The 26567-nt window shown below is 37.4% G+C and overlaps 2 long non-coding RNA genes across 2 annotated transcripts in view; one reads left to right on the top strand and one right to left on the bottom strand.

The window, feature by feature from the left end:
- LOC138172693 (uncharacterized) overlaps positions 1 to 26567 on the bottom strand; it is a 384760-nt gene that overhangs the window by 298627 nt on the left and 59566 nt on the right. Inside the window, exon 2 of the long non-coding RNA XR_011171223.1 lies at positions 13749 to 13868. This is a non-coding gene — a long non-coding RNA (uncharacterized lncRNA). The remainder of the gene's footprint in view (positions 1 to 13748; positions 13869 to 26567) is intronic.
- On the top strand, positions 9631 to 10724 carry LOC138172530 (uncharacterized). Its single transcript, XR_011171142.1, has 2 exons — positions 9631 to 9730; positions 10257 to 10724. It is a non-coding gene; the product is annotated as an uncharacterized lncRNA (long non-coding RNA).

The raw sequence follows: 26567 nt of genomic DNA, 5'->3' as shown, positions 1-26567 counted from the left end.
CAACCTCTAAAGTACCAAATCCATTATCATAGCTATGGTCATACTCTAAGATAAGATTAAGTGCTCCAAGATAAGATTTACTGCCTGCATCTGGTGTTGATTCAAAGTCCTTGGACCCAGACAACTATTTTACTTAGGGTTAGAAATTTCTTGTTGCTCCTTTTTAACCCCAGACACTTCTAAAACCCAAATTGTTGTCTGTAACCAAAAGAAGCCCACAAATTATGTGCAAGCTGAAGTTATAAAGCCCACTTCATTCCCAAGATCCTCCTGACTGCCATGCATACAGATTTGAATAAGTACAAAAGCTAAGCAAAGAAGGTAAGGCCATTGCCCTTTATACTCCTGACCCTTATTGCAGCTTTATAATGTATGCATGCCAATTACAAAGTCTTTGACTTTTGCATTGTTTTTTGGCCAGTACGGAATATATAACACTCTCTCTATACCTATATTGTCCAGACCAAAACCTGCTGATTTGGCTTCTTCAACTGATAATAAAACATGAGGAGAAAGATATAGGCATTAAATGTTGGCAAACAAAAAATTGTTAGCTTCTCCTACATTTTACCAAAAATCAAATTTGCCTCTTAAAATTAGAAAGCTTATGAATTCAACAACTTTGCTCTTGGACATGTGGAAAGTTTTTTAAAGTCTAAATATAAAAAGCAAACCAATTAAATACAAATATGCTCAACCTACTCAATTTCAAGAGGCACTTGTATCTATACTCAGTTTTTGAGAGGCAACAGCAGAGCCCAACACTTATCTCCATCATCAATTAATATTGATTGAACACCAACTGGGAGACTGATACTCAGTGCCTTGATGCAATCACTTGCCATGCAGCACAGGGACAACAGCTGCTAAGGGTTTGGATTTATGTCTCACCTGGAACACTTGTTTCAGCCAAGAAAAAAAAATGTATCTATATGGGCTATGTTAGTTTTCTTCAAATATTTGAAAGGCCATCACATGGAATGGGAATTAAACTAAATACAGATATTACTCCAGAGGATAGATTTAGGACTGACAGAAGTTAGAAGTAGACAAATTTTGACTCAACAAAAAGAAACTTACATTGAATCAGTCCTTGTGGGAATGACAGCAGTGTGGCATTATAGAGTTCTGGATTAGGAGTCCGAAAGATCTATGCAAATTTTCTCCCTAACACTTATTAGTTATATTTTCATGAACAAGAAGTCACTTATTTTCTCTGAGCCTGCTTCCTAATTGACAAAATATGAATAATAATTCCTATAATACTTTTCTCAAAGAATAAGCATGAATGAGATAATGTGTAAAATGCTTTGCATATCTAAAAATGTATATAAATACCAGATATCATTAGGTTATGTTTTAATGTAGTGAGTCTCTTAATAATGGAAGTATTCATGCAAAGGCTGGCTGACTACCTGTCACCACCAAAGGGGATTCCTGAATCAGGTAGAAGGTTGAACTACATATGCTCCAATATCCTTTTCAATTCTAGGGCTCCAAATTTTTCACTAACCAAAAATCTCTGAGTACCTGATCAAGATCTTCCCTTCTTCCCTAAAAAGGAAGTGGTAAAATACATAGGTGGGCAAGACTAGATAGTTGGAATGAGGCAGTCCTAATGGCAAAGTATCAGAATATGTCTACCAAGAAATTCAATTCCCATTTCTACTCTTTGATAACAAAGTCTGATTTTTTTTGGCCTTCATTTACCACCACCACCACCTACCAAACAAAACAAAACAAAATTTTTTAAAAGCACCAAGTCTTTAGGGTATATTAAGAAAAGAGCTAGGGATATAAATTATGTTATATCAGAAACAGACACTTTACACAGAAAGAAAGAGAGAGATGAACATCAGCTCAATATGTAGTGAAAAATAGCAAAAGCTGCTGAAGAAGTCAGTTTCACTTTAGCATTCAGTACCACAGGGAATCATTCACAAAATTCCCAGTCCCCAGAAAATTGCTCCTAGATGTATTGATCTGTAAACTGTTCATAGTGCAAAGTTCTTAATACATTGTTCGTAGTTTATTTAGGCTTGGATTTTTCCAAAAGTGAACTTGTCCCCCTTAAATTTAAAAAAGCGGTAGATTCCCCATCTTTGTTCTTTAAAATGTTGCACAACTTTTGGAGGTTTTACTTAAAACATAACTTCATACTGTGAAAAGGAAATTTTGACCATATTTCTTTATGCAATCTGATGTAGAAATATTGCTGCATCCAAAGTATTCAATGGAATAATCCACTTAGTCAACAGACAATGTTAAAGCAGTAATATGAGGAAAACCTTTTTGTGGCAATCCATGCTGAAATATTGAAAAGACACAGAAAATCACATCCGAAAAAGAGTAAATAGTAAGGTAACCAACAAGGTCTCTTCCAGAGGAGAATAGGTTTAGTAATAGAGAAGAAAAATCACTAGACTGTCGGTCAAGGGGTCTGAGCCCTAGTCCTAGCTCTACCACAACAAGGCTCTGCAACTGACCAAATCATCTAACCACCTTGAACCTCCAAATCATCCTTATAAATAAAATTAGGAGGTTGGGCTAAATGATTTATTTTTTTTTTAAAGCAATCAGGGTTAAGTAACTTGCTCAAGGTTACTTGCTGAGCCACCTGGCTGCCCCTAAGCAATTGGGGTTAAATAACTTGCTCAATGTTACACGGCCAGGTGTTTCTGGGTGGGTGCTAATATCTGAGCCCGGATTTGATCCACATGTCATCCCGACACTGGAGCCAGTGCTCTTACTCGCTGTGCTACCTGGCCACCCCTGGGCTAAATGATTTCTAAGGTCTCTTCGGGGTCTATGCTTCCTTTCTGTCATTATCTCTGGAGAGTCCATTGAATTTGAATTTTCCTAAATTTTTCCAAATTATACTCTTCTCCACCTGTGAGTGTGTACATGTGTGCATATACACATACATATGTACATATGTGAATATTACATAAAATATACAACATACACACAGGTTTTGGATTTGTGTCCCATGTGTATACATATATATACATATACATCCATATATGTCTCATATGTGCATAAATATATATCTATGCATATGAATACATATGTATCATTTAACTGTCTGTGTATACACATGTATACTTTATATATGTATGCCCTCCAAATATGATCTCCATGTATATCGCCAGGTCATACATATTCTCTCTATATGTACTCTGCCCAATGGTGGTATGGTATCCTATGTGAGATTATATTCCATGTATGCATAGAATGTTTTTTTTTTCCTTTTCATGGTTTTTTTTTTCCTGTAATGTTGTTTAAATATGTTTTGTTTTAACTTGATATGACTTCTGGCTGACTGATCAAAGCAAATATAATAAGAGGAGTTTATGAGCTATGGCTCTAAATGGATGATAATCCACAGAATACTTTAAACTTTGGGTAGTTTACCTACTCTGGGTATCCCCAGAAAACCTGGGTTCAGTCAGATTTCATCTAATACCTCCATGACCTTCAGCAAATCACTTAACCTCCTTGAGACTCAAGTTTTCATATCTGTAAAATAAGTAGACTAGGCTAGATAGTCTCTGAGTGCCCATCTAGCTCCAAATCAATGATGTCATGTCCTTGAAAAAAAGCCAAAGGACTCCCAGAGTCTGAAAGTGCTCAGGTGAGTATGAGTAGGTGTATGTAAGCAGCCAATATAATAATGATTTGGATACTGTTAGTTGAGAACAAGCCAAAAAAACATGGACTAGTTTTAGAAAGAATTTTTAGTCATTTGGCAAAGGAGTGAGATGGGGGGAGGGGGGTATGTGACTCCTTCCTCAAGTATCTGCAAGGTTTACATCATGTAGAATGAAAGCAACATTGTAAGGACAAGAGCTTTCTGGCAAGCACACAAACTACACACATACACAGCTAGGCAGTTGTCACAAAAGGGCAGTTTGAGATGTTTATCAGTAAGTATAAATATTCAATCCAATTTGGGAAACTCAAAACACAAGCTTTGGAGGGACACAAAACAAGATCTGGATGGGCTCTAAGCAGTCCCTGCTTCCCTGGAATATCTCTGAGGTCAGTCTGACCTCTACCATAACCTTTGGATTAGACAATTTTCTGGCCACATGAATCTAGGTCCAAACAATACTAATAAGTAATAAAATATTTTACCACAATATCCATTGTGCAACATAATCTCATCCATAGATAATTAGTTAATAGAGTGCTAAAGGACCCTTTTTAAAGGAGCCTTAACCTATAAGGCAGTATCCACATATGTATTCTTCCAGAGGTACTATAGTGAGGCTCCAATACTTATATTCATAAGGAACTAATTAAAGCATTGACTGACTTGACCAGTCAATTCAATCAACAAATCAATCAGAAAAGCAAAATGACCCTCTCTTTGACTCAGTTCATTGGTTGAACAAATAAGCCAATCAGTTCAATTAAAATATTCTGATTGTGGTGGTAAAAGTCCATATCTACCATGATGCCATTACAGATAAATAAAGCAAAGCTGAACGCACCTTTAAAAAACTATAAAGCCCTATATAAATGTTAGCTGCTGTTATTATTGCATTATCTGGCTGCATAGAATTAGCTTTAAAAAATCTAGTTTGAAGTTTATGTCTCCAATAACCCCCAAATAGAAATAACCAAATTAAGATATAATGAGAGTTCATTTCTGGATGTCTGTTTGGGGTTTGACACATGTAATCTATTATCTCATTCATAGCAAATGGAGCAAACAGTAATATAATCTCTACAATCTCCATCTTCCTCTTAAATGTAGGTAATCAGTTACTGGGAACTATGAACTTTATAGAAGCCTGTAAGGAATTATAAGAGCATTGATATAATATGATGTTCCACTAACCATACTGTTAGTTATAAAGTATGTCTAATACATCAGTATCTATTAAGAATTTTTGCACCCAGACAAACTTAGTCAGGGGGAGTGGGAGAACCTTTCTCAAAAGATAGAATGCCCCAATTGAATTTGGTGGCATCAACAAATGTGGCAACCCCACCACCCAGACAGTCTGGTTCTAGGAATATCCAAGATATTCCTAACAACCCCAACTCCCATAGACCTGGGAAAAGGGGAGGAGACATTGAAGGTAGTAATCACACTGGCAGAGAAAGGGGGGCCCTTGGTGATTCAGTAAAAAAAACATAAGGCAAGAGAATGGAAGGCCAGAGGACCACATCAGGTAGATGAAAGGGAAAAAGATGATTCCCTTAGATGTTGGCGTCCTGGAGCAAAGCTTCAGTCCCACTGCCTTAGTTGCATCTCTACTATATAAACAGCTTCTTGGCTGTTAGGTGACCAAAAAAAAAGGGGGGCAGTAGTTTTGCTCTCTTCTTTTCTACCAAGGCATCTATGTAGCTCTGGGAAATGCTTTGTCATCATTACAGCACCTTTCTAACATAGTAAGATCCTAACCAGGATTGAAAGAGATGGCAAAGGCTAGGAAATGAAGGGAAATGTGGGGAGACACAGAGGAAATATTCACATGTCCCTATTCAGGAAAAAAAAAAAACTTCAGTTCTCAGCTGTTACCATTTGAGACTTTTTGATTACTGGATTTGAACACAAATGGGGAATTTTTTAAATATGGAGGGGGGGAGAAAACCATAACAAATGAAGTGCAGCAAAATTCTGCAGTGATGAGAATTGTCATGCCTGGAGCGCTTGGGCTTAAAAGAGATAATGTGCCAGGAACAAATTGAAGGGAACTTCCATGTGCCAAACAATGTAATGGAAAAAAACTTTGATGAAAAACCTAGCTGGAAAATGACAACTCTGAATTGATTTGTATGCAGCAACAACTAAAGGAAACCAGAAGCACATTTCCTTCATGTCCAAAAGAATATGAATGTCACATGTGTTGCTTTAGGCAATACTTAGACAACAGAACAATGTAGCTGCAAGAGAAAAGAGGAGCAGAAAGAAGTCCTGAGGAGTGATGACACCAAAGCATACAAGAGGTCCAATCAGAACCAAGGTACAGAAACTTTTTCCTAATCTTTGTGGAAAACAACTGTAACCTTGGGGTAACTTTATCCACAATTCCCTATTCTTCATGTAGAGAAAACCAAGTTTTGGGGATTCTTCAAAGGTAACAGAAGTAGTTTTCTCCTTTGAGTCAAAAAGTAAAGGAAGTCAGGCTTTATCATTTTCTATAATATTGTACCAAGACTTGAAAGTAAAATAAAACAACCTTGTTTTTGCCTCAAATCACTGAATTTAGGGGGCTCTAAATTTAGAAAGCACTGATAGAATTTGCAATTCTTCAGCAGCATAGAAAGAAAAGAGATTTCTACCTAAGCGGTAAGAACAGTTAAAATAAGAAGCTACCAGATGGTCAGACAACAGTGAGCTCCTTCTTCACTGTTCACTGCACCTACTCCCTTTTCTCCACCTCTGCTCATAAAGGCCTCTCCATAGCATCCTTATAAACATGTTTCCTTCACCTTGAGGTGGTTTTCTATCATCTCTCCTACATACACCAACTAAGGAGATACTTCTTATCGCTTGTCCAAGGTATAAGTACTCCAGATCCTCCAAAAACAAATCCTTTTGAATTTCTCACCATATCCACTTGTTGCTGGGTATGTTGTAGAAGGGATTCAGTTTAAGGTATGATTTGAATTAAGTAGCCACTGAGGTCCCTTCCAACTCTGGAAATCTATGATTCAGCAACTTGATGAAAAATTCCTGGGTTTCAAGAATCAGTCAGTTGACTAGGATTTATAAAGCACTTGCAATGGCACAGCTAAATACTAGGAACACAAACGTAAGCAGAAATACAGCTCTCAAGGAGCTTACATTATAATAAAGAAAGCAGGTAAGAAGAAACTGAAAAGGAAGGGAAAAAAGCTGGGGAGTGATACATGGAAGTTCAGAATTACAGCCTTGATGTCCTCCTTCTATGGAAGTCCTGGAAGGAGTTCTTCAAGCAGAGGGAGAGGCAGTGGGCAGAAAGTATGTCCAATGTGTGCCTGAAAGGTTCCAATCTGTCTTGCTATTCATATTAAATGTAAACTAGTTCATGCCAGTCAGTATTTTTACATCTATTAAAAAAGAATACTTTGCTGCTACCTATTGCAGCTACTAATAAATAGCATTAATATGTCAATTCCCAATGCCAGGCAACTTCTGGATGGTAAAGACCATTATTCCTTCTCCATCTTGCCTAGAAATAAGCAAGTGGGGAGCTGCAGAACCCACAAAATGACACAGAGAAGCTAACCTCCGGCTGAGGACAGCCCGGTAGGCCAACAGGTATCGGCCAGCACAGCACCCTGGGAGCTGAGCCCAGCCCCATGCCGAGGCTTTAGCCCCAGGGCAGGCCTGACCAGCCACCTGCCAGAGGGACTCCGGATCAGCAGCAGCTGTGGCCGTTTCCAGATTTATCAATACATAGATGCGAAGGACAAGGTGAGAGGCCAGTGCAGTCTGGACTTTGGGACCCAGTAAGTGGGAGTGCGTGGCTTTTACCCCCGGGGCAAGAAACCGCTGAGAGGCCAGCACAGCCAGCCAGCACCACGTGGCAGCTTCAGCTCCTGGCCTGCAGAGTGTAGGGAAACCAAGCACCAGTCTGAGGGGTAATCACTCTTGCTTTAACCTGCTTGGATCTGGATTGCAGTCTAGGGTGGAGGTCCTGGGGTGTGTGTCCAGCTTGCCAGAGCGTGTAGAGACCTCAGAGAGGGCACCCATCTAATACCTCCGGCAGCTGAGAAAACCCCAGCATTTGGGAAGAAAACTCCCCTGTCTGGTGGCAGAGTCCTACTGTGGCAAAAAGCCCAAAAGTCAAATAATTGAGTGGCAAAATGAGCAGGCAAAGCAGACAGAAGATTCCAACATTACACTCCTATTTTGGGGACAAGAAGGAGCAAGGCATGGAACAGGAGGAAAACAGTGAAGTCAGAACTCCTGCACCAAAAGCTTCAAAGGAAAATACAAGCTGGTTACAGGCCATAGAGGACCTTAAGAAGCAGATAAGAGAAGTGGAGGAAAAATCCGGAAGAGAAATGAGAACAATGCAAGAAAATTATGAAATGAGAGTCAACAGCCTGACTGAAGAAAATAATACCTTAAAAAACAGACTGACTCAAATGGCAAAGGAGGCTCAAAAAGGCAATGAGGAGAAGAATGCCTTAAAAAGTCGAATTTGCCAGATGGAAAAAGAATCTCAAAAGCTCAATGAGGAGAATCATTCCTTCAGAATTAGATTGGAGCAAATGGAAGTTAATGACTTTATGAGAAATCAGGATGCTGTTAAATAGAAATAAGCAAGTGGAATGAGTTATGCCATAGACCACTGAAGCCTATGCATAGGTCAGATTCTAAGAGTCTGCCAGTGGCACATCAGTAATCATTTCTACAGAGGAAAATTAGTTTCATGATGTTTTATAAAGTAGATGGCTAACTCTAGGAATAACCTAACCAACCTTATCAGTTTTGCTAAAATCTGTGAATACTAGGGAAGCCACACAATAGACTGAAACGAGCAGGTGGTAAGGAAATAAAGGAAATTGGTTTTGGTCCTGATCCTGATACCAGCAAGTCATTTGAATGTGGAAACATCATTTAGTCTTTCCAACTCTGTTTTCTAACCAAAAAAGAAATGAGGGCATTGATATAAATAGTCATTAAGTTGCCTTCAAGCTCTAAAGATTCTAAGATCCTAAGGAATTATAAGGCAGAACCAGGAAAATGATGCAAACAACCACAATGATATAAAGGAAAACAACATTGAATGCCCAGAACTTTTACTAATGAAAGGACTGGTCATGGATTAAAGAAATGTGATGTATACTTCCTTCCTCTTGACCAAGAGGTGGTAGACCATAGGCAGAGAAAAGTAGGCATGCCTTATCCAACATAATCAAAAAGTTAATTTGATTTGCTTGTTTGTATTTTTTAATAGAAGATTTTATTGGTCAGAGGTGGAGAGAGGAAAACTCAGGAAGTGACAGCAATGCAAAAAAAATCAATAAAATTCTTTCAAAAGAAGTCATTATTCTTAACAAGTCTTTAGCTTATCACACTGAGATGTTATTTCTTAGATAATTCACAGCACAAGCACTGTCCACACCATAGATAACTTCCTTCCCTAATCATTCTATAGTGTAATCCCTTAGCAGACAACTTGACTTTGATTTTGCAAGAAAAATTGCACCTAGCTTTTCCCCCCAAGACATCTTCAAGCAAGACACCAACTCAGTGGTCCTAGTAGCCTATCTACCTGGACTATAAGCAGGAATTTTTATTAAAGAGGTCTCAGAAATAGTTACAAGGATCATAGCATTGTGAGCAACTGAGAAAGTGAGAAGAAAGAGTCTTTGAACTGAGGCCTGGGCACCTTGAAATAGGACATGGCCCAAATATAACAGTGTGGTTATAACCCTGCCATCTACACAGGATAACTAGAAGGATGATTTGGGACAATTATTCAGATGATTCAGACTCCTAATTATGTTCTAGAAGAGAAGATAGGTAATGATGGATGGGGAATTAGAGTTTCAGAAGATAGGTAATGATGGATGGGGAATTAGAGAGTTTCAGTCCTCATTTCTTCAGATAGGCTCTCTACTGGTTAAATTCTACAAATTATTATTCAACAAACTTTATTGTCATTGTCTTAAGAAAACTACCTGAGACCCTTTCCCCCAACATGGCGCCAAAGCGAAGAAGAAAGCTGTTGTCCCCCCCAAGACAGAAGCCAAGTCCAAGGCCTTGAAGGCCAAGAAGGTGTAATGGGAATGCAAATTTGGAAGATCTTCCCTGCCCCTAGGCTAAAGTGCACCTGAAGCCTGGAGTGGGAGGCTTGTTTTTCAGTAGATACTTCTTGATTGGCCAGTGAGTCAATAAGGTTGTTACATTCTCTGAGCCAGGAGAAGGCTATATAAGCCCTGATGTGAGGCTTTGTTTTGGGGGCTCACTTTGAGAAGTGTTCTGTGATTTGATATGGATTCTGGGAAGCCATTGTCTGGATGGCTTTGAAAAACCCAGATGCTGATTTGGTATGGATGTAATGGTTGGACAGTTTGGAAATCTGTCTACTTGATCTGTTTCTGTCTTGATAATTCTGCCTGTACACTTTGAAGTTCGGGGTGCTGACCTTTTTCCCCTGAACAAGGTAAACGATATATGTCTGACTGATTAAAGTAAGCTTGTTAACCCATTTTGAGTTGCTTTCCTTTAACAAAGCAGATCCAAGAACCTGTGGTGGCAGCAAACCCTGAGGATGTGCTTGGGGTGCTTGCTGCCACAGAAGGCAGTGCTGAAGGGTGTCCATAGCCACAAAAAGAAGAAGATCCGAACATCCCCCACCTTCCGGCGACCCAAGACACTGAGACTTCGAAGGCAGCCCAAATACCCTTGGAAGAGCGCCCCTCGCAGAAACAAGTTTGATCACTATGCCATCATTAAGTTTCCCTTGACCACCGAGTCTGCTATGAAGAAGATTGAGGACAACAATACCCTGGTCTTCATTGTGGATGTCAAGGCCAACAAGCATCAGATCAAGCAGGCCGTAAAGAAGCTGTATGACATCGACGTGGCCAAGGTCAACACACTGATCCAGCCTGATGGAGAGAACAAGGCCTATGTCCCTCTTGCTCCAGACTATGATGCTTTAGATGTTGCCAACAAAATTGGAATCATCTAACTTGCTGTGTCCCCATTCCACCTACGATAAAAATAAAGTTTTCCAGAATATTAAAAAAAAAAGAAAGAAAGAAAACTACCTGAGAACAAATAACATGTAGTATATGAGGAAAAGGAGTTCATATTTTCAGGTATTATTCATGGGTAAATCCTTCTTATAAAACCTCCATCCACCTTCAATTCTACATAACTGCCAGGAATAAAAACCTATTGATAAAATGCATCTGAGATTTAGATCAGTGTTTAAAAAGTAGATGTGAAATTTAAATAAGATTCATTCATTTATTCTTTCTGCATTTTAAGTCATTGTTCTGTGCAGAACACAGTGCTAAACACTTTCAGGGATAAAAAATATTAAAATTCCATCCCTGCCCTCATCAAGTTTGCATTCTATCTTCATATAGACCAGGTTGAGATTAGAGAAAATCAGTCAATGGTTTTGTAACCATTTTGATATGTCATGCTTCTCCCTTAAATTTCTTGTTCATCAAATATTTTTTTTAATCTGTTTGGGAGGAGAAGGAGAGGAGTTTTCAACTTTTTTGCTATACAGAAATACAGGAATTGGGCTGAGCAGGGATTAGAAAGATATGAGCTCTCTGAGGGTATATGGGATTTGGTCTGAGAATTTTAACATCTATCTGCAAGCCTGTTATATAACACTATAACTCTTTTCTACCTGTATTGAACCCAAACTATAGAGAATAACTATTTTAATCAATATTCCTCTTCTACCTTATTTTACATATGTGAAACCCCAGGTTCCAATGTATTGCATTGGGGAAAGATCAGGAGATAAAAGAGGAGGCAAAAATTAAATATAGTCTTCATGAATAACCACATTCTATTCTCCTTTATTCCCTTCTCAGAGATGGCCTGTGGAATTATGATTTCATTTCTGGAGAATCCAATTTGAAATCCACTGCTTAAACTATAGCAGTATGCACTTTACAAGAGAAACTGTAACCTACTACTTTCCTTCCCTGATCACCCTCTCCACGATTATAAGGGACAGATTTTACAGCCTTATGTAAAAGGTAGAAAGAGACATTCAAAAGCACTACTACTTTTTTTCCCATTTCTGAGACCTTTCCTCCCCCCCCCACCCCACCCAGAACCTATGGAGAATTTCACCTTGAAAGGGTTTTCAAAAAATGAGACAAAAGATGATTTCATAAAACCTTTCAAAGCCCTTACATCTAAAGCATGCAGAGCTCAGATCAGAGATTGATTTACTCAGTCCCTATAGTATATTCAAATACATACAGATATTTCTGAAACTTTTCATTTCAACCTCAAAATCTACTCTTTCCAAGGACCATTATAACTTGATATATAAAGTTATTGATGGGTGTACTCATTACGTGACATTAAGAGAGGAATACATTCCTCCTGAGTAACAAAATCAAATAATACCAATTCGTGATTTTTAAAGATAATTAAGCATCGCTCAATTATTTCCCTTCCAACCAATTAGTGTTCTAGTTAATTATATCCCATCATGTTCAGATATAAATGTTTATTTCAAAGATTGAAAGTATTTTTCTGCCCCTGTTTAAAAACACTGAAATCAAGTTTTAAGTCAGCTTAAAGGAAACAAAAAACAATGCTGGGTATGATAAAGTTACTCTGGCTTATTAAAAACTATTTACTTAAGAATCAAATTGGGAATAATACTTTCAGCCTCTTATTTTGTTATAACACAATAATCATCAAAACTATTTAGAACTGTTTAAAAATTAAAAAGTAGATCAATGGATCATATTAAGGAAGACTAAGAAAAATTGAACTCAATAATACAATGTATGACAAATCCACAAATATAAACTACCTAAGAAAGAACTCCCTGTTTTCAAGAAATACTGGGAAAAGTGGTAAGAAATATTGCAAAAATTTATTTCAACAACATCTTATACCACATATCACAATACACTCAAAATGAATAGGTAACTTGAATATCAAAGGTCATACCATTAAAAAAAAAGAACCAGATCAGGTGCCTCTAATAGCTATAATGAAGGAGTAAATGTTTAAATAAGCAAAGAATAAAAGCTATTACAAAAGATAAGATAGATAATTTTTATTCTATGAAATTGAAGAGCATTTTCATGGATAGAATTAATACAAATAGAATAAGAAGAAAAATCTTTGTACCAAATGTTTCTGATACGGATCTGATATTCAAGACATACAAGCAACAAGCAAATATGCAATGCCAAAATCTTAGATAGATAGATGGATAGATAGATAGATAGATAGATAGATAGATAGATAGATAGATAGATAGACAGACAGACAGACAGACAGACAGACAGACAGACAGACAGACAGACAGACAGACAGACAGAGAGATAGATAGATAGATAGATAGATAGATAGATAGATAGATAGATAGATGGATAGATAGATGGATAGATAGATGGATAGAGATATATAGTCAAAGGATATGAACAAACTTCTCAAAATGAAAATTGCAAATTATTTAAAAGCACATGAAAGAATGATGTACATTACTAATGATAAGAGATGCAAATCAAAACAACTTTTCATTTAACACCCAAATATTAGTAAAGATGTCAAAAGAAAGGAATAGTCAATATCAAAGGATTGTGGAGAGGTACACCAATTCTGTGTTGGCATATCTATGGAATGGTCCAAATATTTTGGAAAAAAATTGGAATCATGCAAAGAAAATAAGCAAAATACCAAAATCCACTGACCTAGAGATTCCAGTGCTAGACATGTACCGCAACAACTCAATGATTAAAAAAAAATGTCCTATATATTCCAAAATATTTAGAACAACATTTTTGTGGTAGCAAAGAACTGAAAAAAAGTAGATGACTGTCAACAATGGTGTGGCTAAACAAATTATGGCACATGAATGTAACAATAGTAGAAGAAATGATAGATACAATGCATACAAAGGAGCTTAGTAAGTTATATGTGAATTCATGCACGAAGTAAGCAGAGGGAGCATAACAGTATATATAACAACTGCAACAATGTAATAGGAAAAAAACAAGAAAATAATTAAAACTGAATACTTTGAAATTATTATGACTAAATTTTACCCCAAAGAAAAGACATGGAAAGGTACCTTTCTCCCTTTCTTTACAGAGATCAACACTATAGAAAATTGTTCAGCTTTTTCAGTGTCGGTTAGTTTTGCTGAGCTGCTTTTTTTTTCTTCTTTTATTCATTGTTATCGAAGATAAACCTATAGGAGGAGGAAAAATATAGATAGTATAAAAATAAACTATAGCAAATAGAACGTATTTTTTAAGAAAAAGTTTACAGCTATCTTAGCAATCAGAATTGAATGGCATTCTTGAATGTCAGTCAAAAAAAAAAACCCAAAAATCTTTAGAAAGTTCTTTATTTGTATTGTCATTGAACTAATAATCATTCTCTCTGGTCACTAAAAAAAGGGAGTCAAGAGCCCTTCACTCCGATGCAGGCTGATCTGTTAAATAGGTATATGACTTTGAGTAAGTCATTTCCCTTATTGAGTTTTAATTTCCTCATCAATAAAATGACAGAGTTGGACCAAATATATCCAACATCTTATCTAGCACTGAAACTCCACAATTCTATACCTAATGCTATCATAGAGCTTCATTCTAGACAGGACCTAATTTAGTCCAACTTACTCATTTTATAGGAAATTTGAACTCCAGACTGGTAAAGTTGCTTGCAATGTCTATCAGCCAGTTGACTTTAGCTATAAATTTATAAATCCTCGTGATTAAAGATGCCAACACAAGAGTGAAAATGGAAAGAATAAAAACTAAATAAAAGTTGGATTTTGTTTTATATTAATATGCATAGACACGTGTTAATAAATATATGTGTATAAAAATTCAGAATGTTAAATAACTGATTGGATTTTTTTCTACTGACAAGATAGTAAAGGAAACTGAGGTCAAAGACAGTGGCAGACATATATATATATATATATATATATATATGTGTGTGTGTGTGTGTGTGTATTGTATGTATATATACATACAATATACACATATATGTATCTTCTTCATCATTTATGGCCTTTCTCTCCTAGAAGTAAGGTTTGATTCTACTGTCATTTGAGGTAAAGTAATGAATCCTAATGCAAAAAGGCACAATTTTCAAACTGATTCATTAGGAAATATTTCCAAGAGCCTGTAATTAGTGTTTACCTTTAAAAACTCTTGCCAATTTTCCTTTCTTTTTAGTTTTTTAATCAAACTAAAATAAAATAATGGATGCTTGTTAAGGATTTGAAAATAAAGTAGTTCCAATGAAAGTTATTCACAATATAGTCTTTCTAGGGCCTTAATTTCTAGGGAAAGTTGTTTTTTTTTTAATCCTCACATTACAGGCTAACTGTTACAGGGGTGGGAAACCTGGAGACTCAAAGTCACATGTGACTCTCTAGGTCCTCAAGTGTGACCCTGAATTCAGTCAAAGAGCTGCACTTGAAGGCTTAGAGGGCCACATGTGGCCTCAAGGCCACAGGTTCCCCTCCCCTGGGCTAGCAAAATAATTTAAGTAAGTAATACTCAGGCACTTTTTAGCTGTATGACCATGGATGGACAAGTCAACCTTTGTGAACCTCACTCAACTCTCCAAGACTAAGTTACACAGCTTTTGTGAGCTGTTTGATAAAATGGATTGTCATATAAATTAAATCACAGCTTCATTAACTATATGACCTTAGGTGAAAAAATTAACTCCTCTGAGTCTTAGTTTCCACATCTTTAAAATGAGTAGGGTAAACTAGATGACCTCTAAAGTATCTCCCCACTCAGAATTCATAATGCTGTGAGTCTATGAATGATATAAGCAATGCTGAGTCCATCCTTTTTCTTCTAGAGTAGACTAGAATTAAAGTCTAAATAGTCAAAAGCAAGATTTGAAGTTCCCTGCAGAGTGCTATTTAGGGCAAGATAAAGATGCTTTTTCTCTGATTGTCCTTCCTTGACAGGAACATATACTTCTTCCCCACCCCAACAAAAGTTCTGGTACCTCACCTTACAGTCCTCCAAAGGCCCATATCACAGGATAGGACAAATAACCTCTGGGAAGCTACCCTCAGTGTCTCCTCTCCCAGGGCCCCACCTAGCTACCAAAGAAATAAGGGTTGGGAATAAGGTGTCTGTCTCTGGCACCACTGTGTTCTGTACTGGCACTTCTGTGCTCTGTGTTCTCCCTCCTATCTCTATTTCCCTCCCACTTTCAACTGATTTTACCATAGGTGAAAAAATTCTTAGTTACAACTCCAGTTTTTATTCGGGTTCCTAGGGTTGTAGTCTTCATAAATCTAGAATTAAATTCCCCCCACACACAAAAAAATGGTAATAATGACCTATTTATTTGTTGTTGTTCACTTAATTCAGTCTTGTTCAATTCTTTGTGACCCATTCAGGGCTTTCTTGGCAAAGGTACTGGAGTGGTTTGCCATTTCCTTCTCTAGCTCATTTCCAGCTGAGGAAACTTAGGCAAACAGGATTAAGTGACTTGCCCAGAGTCACACGGCTAGAAAGTGTCTGAGGCTGAATTTGAATTCAGGTTTTCCTGACTCTAGGCCTGGCACTATTTCTACTATACTGCTTAGCTGCCCTAATAATGACCTAATCCTAAAGATAAACTGAGTTGTTCCACACCTTTTTATCTGCTTTACTGTGGTGTGCTAAATGGCTCAAAAGAATAACTAGAGTAAATAGGTTCTTTTAGGAATAGTCCAGCTAATTAGAACAACTGGGCCTTGTTCTCTTCTATTGGACTCCCTTGTACTATTGGACTTAAGAGTGTCTCTTAGTCCTATATAAATAAACAGGTGGTTACAATAGCCTCAATTAGCATTACAGTTCATCTAGTTCAAACCCTTCATTCTATAAGTGAGGAAATGGATGCCAAGGAGGGGGAATAACATGTCCAATGTCATATAACTAGCTAGTGGCAAGACAAAGATCTGAAATCAGATCTATTGACTCAAACACTAGCATTCTTTGTTTTTCCAAAGGACAACCAGGCAGCATTCTATCAGACCTCATCCTAAAGGTGATCTTCTGGATTTAGGGACCACAATATCATAGATTTATCATCTGAAGGGACTCCAAAGGGCATATTTATTTTATAGAAGAAGCCAAGGTCCAGAATCTCATAGATAGTAAATAGTATGGTAAAGCTTTGAATTTGGGTCCTTGGACTCCAAATCCAATATTATTTCCTTTATATCTTATTGCTTCTAATAATGGTAAGAGATTTTTTTTAAGTTGGGTACAAGTCAAGTATCCCAAATATGATTCTTCCATATGAAGTGACTAGAGACCTAATAACTAGAGATAAATCCCATGGGAAGTCATGTGCAATTCTAAGTGATATGCACCGATGGCAACTATGAATATACTGGCATAGTTCTGAATCGCAAAATATAATAGACTTTCCATATAGAAGAAAGAAGTAAAACATTAATTCAGATACCAGAAAGCCAAATCCCAACATCAGAAAACTAAATCCATCATAGCAACAAAGAAGTTAATACACTTTATCACTTCAGGAAGCAACACTATCCCAAAGCCTTCCCACAAACAAACACTCACAATCCTAGCTGTCTGCTTGCCTGTGTCCTCTCTCTCCCTCTGCTCTAACTGCTCTGACTCATTTCCTGCTCTACCCCTTCCTGCTCCACCTGTTCAGCAAACTCCTCCCACAACAGGTTCCGTGTGATTACATTCGACCTGTTAAGGGGCAGGGAAGATTTTCAAATTTCCTTAGGCCTATTAAAGGGCAGGGAAGATTTTCAAATTACCATTACCATTATACCATCAAAGCAAATTTTTCTTTAAAACCTGATTTGAAGATATTTTTCATGATGCTTTTCCCAGACTATGACTTGCCCTGGCACTAGAATTGCTAGTTATGACTCTATTTTAAATTCTACCACTGAGGATGACTCTAAGGGCCTAGAAACAATGATGATGCCCTTGGATATAAGAATAATTGGTCTAAGATTTTGAGCAGTTTGGGAGTAAGAAGATAGTGCCAGTCACTGTTTCCTTATTCTAGTTTTAAAGAGGATTCTGGAAATGAAAAACCTATTTAAAACAAGCTTTCAGAAAAGTATTATTTTCCTTGCACCGTTATTATGTGCACAATCACAGGAAGACCATTCCCAGTGATATTTTCCAATTGTTAAAATAAAAGGCCCTGCTGTTCTCTTTACAAAAAGTAATTTTGTATTTTTAATTTAGGTAACTCAAGTATCTCTAAGCAGAAATGAGTTGAATATTCATGAAGCCTGATTTGCTGTAATCATTTCTGATGTTCTGCATCCCTAAAACTTTAAGTACTTGTGTTTGTATTCTTGGTCAATTATATGGGAATTACATAGGAAAGGAGAGATTGACTCAGAATTCTGGGAGTTAGGAGAGTTAGGTGTCTCCATTTCTTTCTTGTCACTTTGAAGTAATCGATCAGAGATCATTTTTGTTCTCGCTTATGAGGCTGATAGTTCATAGAATCAATGTGAGAGAAGATAAAAGAAGATAATTAAATAATTCTTTAAAAGAGACCTTAAATGCCCATTTAAAATTCTAAATAAAGAAATGCTGCTATTTTGCTCATAGGTCTAGCCTTGAACAACAATTAATCAATCAACAAGCCTTTATTAAGTGCCTACTCTGTGTCAGGTACTATGCTAGATACCAAGAATGCAAAAATATTACACAGTCCCTGCATTCAAGAAGCATACTAAATTTTTGTTATCAAAGGAAAAATTGAAGAGAAAGAAAATATTTAAAACAAAGAAAAGTAAATAGAGATGATACAATGCATCAAAAGTGTTCCAAAAATTCTAGAATAATAAATAAAAATAAGTTTGAGATAAATGTTAAAGAATCTCATAATGTCAAGACTAGCGGAAATCTCTAGAATCTAGCTGATCCGTTGGATTACATTTGGTTTTCCTCTGCTATTCTACCTAGGTAGCTATTCTTAGAGATTTCTAAGAAATGTAGTTTCTCTCTTCATATCCATTCTAAGCTTCTTCCCTAAAAATAATCTAACATTTTTACTGTTTTCCCCAAAACATGCTTCCTAAAAGTATCTGGAAGTATCTGAATTATGTATCTCTTCTATCTGAATTTCATGTGCTCTTATCTGTCTCAAATCCACAATATTTCCTACCCCTAAATCTGTGAAATCTGCAGGCTAGTCCTGACTATCTTTCAATCCCAAGTGTCTGGCTTTCTTTAGATGGTATAACACAAAAAAGGTTAATTGTGATCAGTTCACACAGAACACCAACCTAAGAACTTGGTTCGGAAATGCCATGCCTTGGTTTTTAGTCCATTGGAACACCATAAGCCTTTTTTAGGGTAATTTTAAATATGTATGTGTACAATAGCATGACCTGAAACTAGAGAAACATCTTGCCCAGTTCTCCAATGCTGACAGGAAGTTATCCTAAATGTAAGATAAAGACTCTTTCTGTATAGAATTCCATGAAAATATACAACTGATGCTCATAAGGGCCACAAAAATAACAAACCAATCTTGAGTGTCAGAATCCCATGACCTTTGACTATCAAAGGACTGTAGACCTCTGAGGCAGGCATACACACACAAGGGAATGAGGAGGGATTCAGTTAAGTGTTGTCAAGGATTCAGCTATTTCAGATGTTTATGATACAACATCATCATCACACAAACTCTTTGTTGTTGTACCCGATTGCAACCTGACTTCTCATAGCACAGCCTAATGACCAAAACTTCTACCAAGACAAAGGTACCCAGGGTAATACAAAAATAGATATTTAGAGGAAACTATGTAGTAACATCACACACAAATACACACATGCACGGCTCTACTGCTCTGCCATGGAGAGGTCTCACCTGCCTCTTCATCTCCCTTATTCCAATACATACACAGCACCACCATTTCAGTTTAATAGGACAAGCTAAATATCAGTTCACCAGCAAGACACAGGTTTCTCATGCTTTCATCTGTTACTTGCATCTGCTCTGTAGATAAGCAAGCACAGCAGAGTAGGTAGAAGAGCTGACCTCAAATCCACTTAGACACAGGTTCAAGTCTTATGGCTGACACTTACTAGTTATATGATCCTAGCTACTTCACTTAGCCATTCAGTGCTCTAGGCCAGGTGTGGGAAATCTAGCCTCAAGGACACATGTGGCCCTCTAGGTCCTCAGTTGTGACCCTTTGACTGAATCCAGATTTCACAGAAGTTAATAAAAGGATTTTACACAGACAGTAAATAAAAGGATTTGTTCTGTAAAACTTGGATTCATTCTAAAGGCCACAAGCAGGGACCTAGAAGGCCACAAGTGGCTTCAAAGCTGCAGGTTCCCCACCCCTGCTCTAGGCAAATCTCAAAGATTGGCTTCAGAGAAGGAGACAAACCACAAAAGTATGGGGAGCTTCCTCATCAGGGAATTCTACATATTAATGAATTACAGGTCAAATCCTGTCCTACAGTAACTTCAATGCAAGAAAGAGGAAGGTTTCCTCATTAGGACTATTGGAAACAATTGCTATCTTCTTACTCTCCAAACCAACTTTCCTACCTTCCTGATAATATGAATAGATATTGCATCTGAATAGACTCACCCTGAAATGTGAGTCTATTAGGTACCTAGTTTTAAACTCTAACCTGACTTGTATTTATACACCATATGTATGGGAATGAAACACATATTCTAATATTCTGTGATTATTGTCCACACATGTATGTAACATATACAATTCATATATGTATAAACACAATACTACTGCACATATATTTGTATATATGCATATATATTATATATAGTGTGTGTATATGCAGACAGAAACATAAGCATAGTTTTCATTCTAAGATTGTTTTTTTTTTGCTTTTTGGAGGGCAACTGGAGTTGTGACTTGCCCAAGGTCACATGGTGTGTGTGTGTGTGTGTGTGTGTGTGTGTGTGTGTGTGTGTGTGTGTACATGTGAGAAGTGTCTGAGGCCGTATTTGAACTCAGGTCCTCCTGACTCCAGGGCTAGTGTTCTATTCACTACACCACCTAGCCACCCCTAAGACTAAGTCTTTATTAGAGAAAAAAAATTCACAAAGATTTACTTTCAAGGACTCATGATTGCTTCCTCTATCACTTCTGATCACAATCCTTCATACTTAGATGAGAGAATTATCTTTTCCCTCCTCTTTCTTTCTCCTCACCCTATCTTATTGTATTTCTCCACATTAATTAATAGCTCAATAATACAAATGATTCACTTCTTTTGATACTGTGAACAATAGAGCAATATAAGTAATATCAGGTATCCAGGGTGAATTATCTGGCTAGCATACAAGGAGAAGAATCTTATAAGGAACAAGAACAGATTTCCTATTTGTTTTATGTAAGTGGAAGAAATTGTGGATTTATTAGGTTTGATTTTCTTTCTTGCTTGCTTAAAAAAAAATCCAATTCAATCTGAAGGCCTTGTTTAATGTGGTATCTGTGCTCCAGTCACACACTGGAGCTACCTGCAACTCCAGGTCGATCCCAGATGACCACTAAAATCAAGGCTGGTAATTGGATTGGGGACTTTTGTGTTCCTTTTGAAAAGTGAACCTCACCTGCTATTCAAGATATCAGCACGTATATTGCAGTTTGTTTTTTGTTTGGTTACAGAAAAAGAGCAGGTCAATTCATGCTTCTATGATTAAAACAGCAGTTTTTTTTCCTTCCCAGGGCCTTTTTATATAAGTGAAGTGGAGCTGACAACCCTATTAAAGGAGTACAGTGTTTCCAGTGTTGACTAATGAAAAACAAGTTCACACATCTCCTGTTGTTTAATGACAGTAAGAGGACAAATGAACTTGACGATTTTTCACCTTTTGCTTTTCCCTCTGATTCTAACATAACACTGCACTACTTACACTTACACAAAAAGAAAGGTCAGGCTAGAGTTTAAATGCAGGTATCAAATCCATGCAAAACTCAGGGTAGGCGCCCAGCCAACTTAGGTTTTGGTCAATGCCTCTGAAACCTACTGACATCAGTTATGGTTTCTAATATGATTATAGACAAAATGCTTCCACAGAGCACTTGCAGCAGCCTGCTATCCGATTTAAAGGATTGCACAAGTTGGGGCAGAGCCAAGATGACAGAGTAAAAGCAGGAAATTGCTCGAGCTCTTCCCCTCAAACACCTCCAAATATCTATAAATAATTACTCTAAACAAATTCTAGAGCTACAGAAGCCACAAAATGACAAAGTGAAACACATATCCAGCTGAAGACAGCCTGGCAGGCTGACAGCAAGGCTGGGAGCAGAGCACAGTCCCATGTGGACCACCAGCACAGATGGGCCCAGAGCAAGCCTCAGGGGACTGAATCACTGGCAGCTGTGGCGGTTTCCAGACTTCTCAGACCACAAATGCCAAAGAAAAAGTAGAAGGTCAGTGGGGAATCTATTGGACCTGCGTGAGAGAAAAGCATAGTCTGGCCCCAGCCTGGGGCAGAGGAGGCAGCACCAGCAGCAACAACAACAGCAGTGGCAGGCCCACAGATGGTGGGGGGCTCAAGCAGTTGATCATAGAGCAATTGCAGGAATCTCTTTGCTGGCACTACTTTTGCCCTGCTTGGATGTTGGTTGCAGTCTTGGGTGGCAGTCCTGAGGTGAAGAGGAGGGCTGGTGTGGCAGAGCTTGTGGCAGCTGTGGAGAGGCAGTCCTTCTCACAGTTCTGAGGAATTTACAGGTGCCTAGGAGGAGCTGTGACAACAGCTACCAAAACCCAAAAAAAACTTAGGACAAAGCACTCTCCACTCTAGAAGCAGAGTCCTACTTTGGCAAAAAGCTCAAAAGTCAAAAATGGAAAATGAGAAAACAGAGGAAAAAAATATCAGACTATAGAATCTATCTTTGGTGACAAAGAAGATCAAAACATACAACCAGCAGAAGACAACAAAGTCAAAACTCCTGCATCAAAAGCCTCCAAGAAAAATATGAATTGGTCGCAGGCCATGGAGGAGTTCAAAAAGGATTTTGAAAATCAAGTAAGAGAAATAGAAGAAAAATTGGGAAGAGAAATTAGAGTGATGCAAGAAAATCATGGAAAACAAGTCAACAGCTTGCTAAAGGAGACCCCCCCAAAAATGAAGAAAATAACACCTTAAAAAATAGACTACCCCAAATGACAAAAGAGGTACAAAAAGCCAATGAGGAGAAGTATGCCTTAAAAAGCAGAAGTGGTCAAATGGAAAGGAAGGTGCAAAAGCTCACTGAAGAAAATAATTCCTTCAAAATTAGGATGGAGCAAATGGAAGCTAATGACTTTATGAGAAAACAAGACATTATAAAGCAGAACCAAAAGAATGGAAAAAAAAATAGAAGACAATGTGAAATATCTCATCAGAAAAACCATTGACCTGGAAAACAGATCCATGAGAGATCATTTAAAAATTATTAGACTACCTGAAAGTCATGATCAAAAAAAGAAGCTAGACATCATCTTTCAAGAAATTATCAAGGAAAACTACCCTGATATTCTAGAACCAGAGGGTAAAATAGAAATTGAAAGAATCTACCAATTGCCTCTTGAAAAATGATCCCCAAAAGAAAACTCCTAGGAATGTTATAGCCAAATTCTGGAATTCCCAGGTCAAGGAGAAAATATTACAAGGAGTTAGAAAGAAACAATTCAAGTATTGTGAAGGTACAATCAGGATAACACAAGATTTAGCTGCTTCTACATTAAGGGATTGGAGGGCTTGGAATATGATATTCCAGAGGTCAAAGGAGCTAGGATTAAAACAAAGAATCACCTACCCAGCAAAACTGGATATAAGACTTCAGGGGAAAATATGGATATTCAATGAAATCAAGGACTTTCAAGCATTCTTGATTAAAAAGCCAGAGATGAACAGAATATTTGACTTTCAAATACAAGAAGCAACAGAAGCATTAAAAGGTAAACAGAAAAGAGAAATCATGAGGGACTTATTAAAGTTGAACTGTTTACATTCCTATATGGAAAGACAATATTTGTAACTCAGACTTTTCTCAGTATTAGGATAGTTGAAGGGAATATATCTATATCTAAATCTATATCTATCTGTCTATCTACATATATGTGTATAGACAGAGGGGCACAGGGTAAATTGAATATGAATGGATTACATCTAAAAAATAAAATTAAGGGATAAGAGAGGAATATATTGGAATAATGAGAAAAGGGGAGATAGAATAGAGTAAATTATCTCACATAAAAGAGGCAAGAGAAAGCTGTTACAATGGAGGGGAAGAGTAGAGAGATAAAAGGGAATGAGTCAACCTTACTGTCTTTGGATTTGGCTTAAGGAGGGAATAAAATACACACTCAAATGGGTATTTTGCCCTACAGGAAAGTAGCAGGGAAGGGGATAACAGGGGAGGATGATAGAAGGGAAGGAAGATTGGGGGAGGGGATAGTCAGAAGCAAACACTTTTGAAAAGGGGCAGGATCAAAAGAGAAAATAGAATAAATGGTGGGGGAGTGGGATAGGATAAAGGGAAATATAGTCTTTCACAATATGACTACTATGGAAATCTATTGCATAACTACACATGTATAACCTATATTGAATTGCTTGTCTTCTCAAAGGGATGGGTGAGGAGTGAAGAAAGGAGAGAATCTGGAACTCAAAGTTTTAAAAACAAACGTTAAAAAATGTTTTTACATGCAACTGGGAAATAAGATATACAGGCAATGGGGTATAGAAATCTATCTTGCCCCACATGAAAGTAAGGGGAGAGGAAGTGAGGAGGGGGATGTGGGGAGGCTAGAAGGGAGGGAAGACTGGGGGAAGGGGTAATCAGTATGCATGCCATCTTGGGGTGGGGGTAGAGGAGAGATGGGGAGAAAATTTGGAATTCAAAATCATGTGGAAATGAATGTCGAAAACTAAAAATAAATAAAAGTTTAAAAAAAGAATTGCACAGGTTTTTTCCTCTATTGCAAATGATGAGAAATTAGAGATCAAGAATATCTACACACCTATGCTTGCCTGAAAGTATCCTACAATTGTTGCAACATAATACTTCTCATTGGAGACACAAATACCTCTTCTGACTTTGCCACAAACTAGTTGCATGACCTTAGACAAATCATTTAGCCTCTGAGGACCTCTTTCCTCATCTGAAAAGTAATGGTATTAGACTATATATTCCCTAAATAATATTCTGTGTTTTTGTTGTCTACAAATATGGGAATGTAACCAATGGCCCAGGGTCCCTGAGCTCTGGCTTGACCTAACAGGCTTCTCTCCAAATTATCACTATCCTCAATATCTCTTACTATCACTTCCATTCTTTTAGAAATCACAGAATATTGTTTATGTTATAGGTCTCCACAAGGGTAACAGGGTCTCATAGATCCCATATAAGCACTCCAGGAAATGATGCATTTATCAGTTAGAAGAGGATCTTTATTCTACTCTTATAGAAAATATAGGTAATACAAAGGACTCGTAGGAGTCCATTAAAAATATATACAATTCTCTTCCTTCTCCACTGATTCATGCTTCATTTCCATATCTAAAGTTCTCTAGATTTAGTACCACCCCAGGTTATATACTCCATTTAGAAGACAAAAAATATTTGTGTTGCCAAAGGGACAAAATCCATCTTTCCATCAAGTATCATTTTCCCCATGGATGCCTGCCCCGCCTTTCCTTTTCACATTCACACTACCATCCTGTGGTTTGCTCTTTTCCCAGAAAGGAAATATTTAAGACTGCTAGACACACAACATGTTAACTTTCTAATAGGAGCCTCTTTTACCCCACAGATACCCATGTAGATTCTGCTTAGAAACCCCTAAAAGGGAAAGGTACTTGGGACTGTTAGCCAGAAATCCCCTTCCTTTTGAACCCACAGTGTAGAAATACTTGTAGTAATATCAGAGAACAAGGTCTGTCTCCCTTATACCCCTGTTTTATGGCTTCAATCCCTTTAAGGAGGAAAAAGAATTATTACTAGTACCAACAGATTTAATTAGGCTGGATGACTTATTTCTTTAGGACTTGTCCCCAAGACTTTCTGAGGTAGGGGAATGGGATCATTTCATTGCGTGGGTTTTCTGATAATAAACTTTCCTCAATGTATCTTCCCTGGTATGCTAACTGGCAAGGAAGCCACCCAAGAGAGTGCATGTGATTATCTTTCCTTTCTCTGGAAGACTGTTCTTTTGCAGAACTATTTGATGCCATTCCTAATTGGGAAAAGGTTTATTTTCATATAAGGGCTGAGTCTATAAGAAGAAGGCCTTGGGGTGGCTAGGTGCTGCAGTGAGTAGAGTGCTGGCCCTGGAGTCAGGAGGACCTTAGTTTGGATCCAGCCTCAGACACTTAACAAACAAAAAAACTAGCCATGTGACCTTGTGGAAGTTACCTAACCCCAATTGCCATCCAAAAAGCAAAAAAAAAAAAAAAGGTCTTTGTAGATAGCTTTGGATTCATTTCTGACAAAGCATTTATTCTGTTACTCAATCCCCATCACCTAAGAGTCTCTTTTGAGAGCCCACATGTAATTTTTTTTTTCTAAGCAATGATAGTCTCACCAAATACTTAAATATATACAGTCCACATTACTGTCTAGGGGAATGGAGAGATCCAGGAGATAGAAAAATTCAGGGTACACAGTTCCTGTATTCTAGCACTCTAATTGTTTAATAATATAGGGTTTAAAAAGAAAAAAAAGAAAATAAGAATTCTTTATCAGTTTCAAGAATCCAAGCATTTTAAGTGATTTTAAATAATTTTAATCAATATTTGTGATTCTGTTTTTTCTTTTCCAACTACTAATTGCTCTAAAGCTCATTCCTTGAAATGAATATATTAATATTAATTTATACAAAAACAATCAGGGAAAACAAAACGTTCAATGATAATATATACAGGAAAACAA

This window comes from Petaurus breviceps, unplaced genomic scaffold (genome assembly GCF_028583685.1).
Source record: "Petaurus breviceps papuanus isolate PSGF00001 unplaced genomic scaffold, PetGlider_PUasm1.0 551, whole genome shotgun sequence".
Taxonomy (NCBI): domain Eukaryota; kingdom Metazoa; phylum Chordata; class Mammalia; order Diprotodontia; family Petauridae; genus Petaurus; species Petaurus breviceps.
This window is presented reverse-complemented; position numbering and strand designations above follow the sequence as displayed.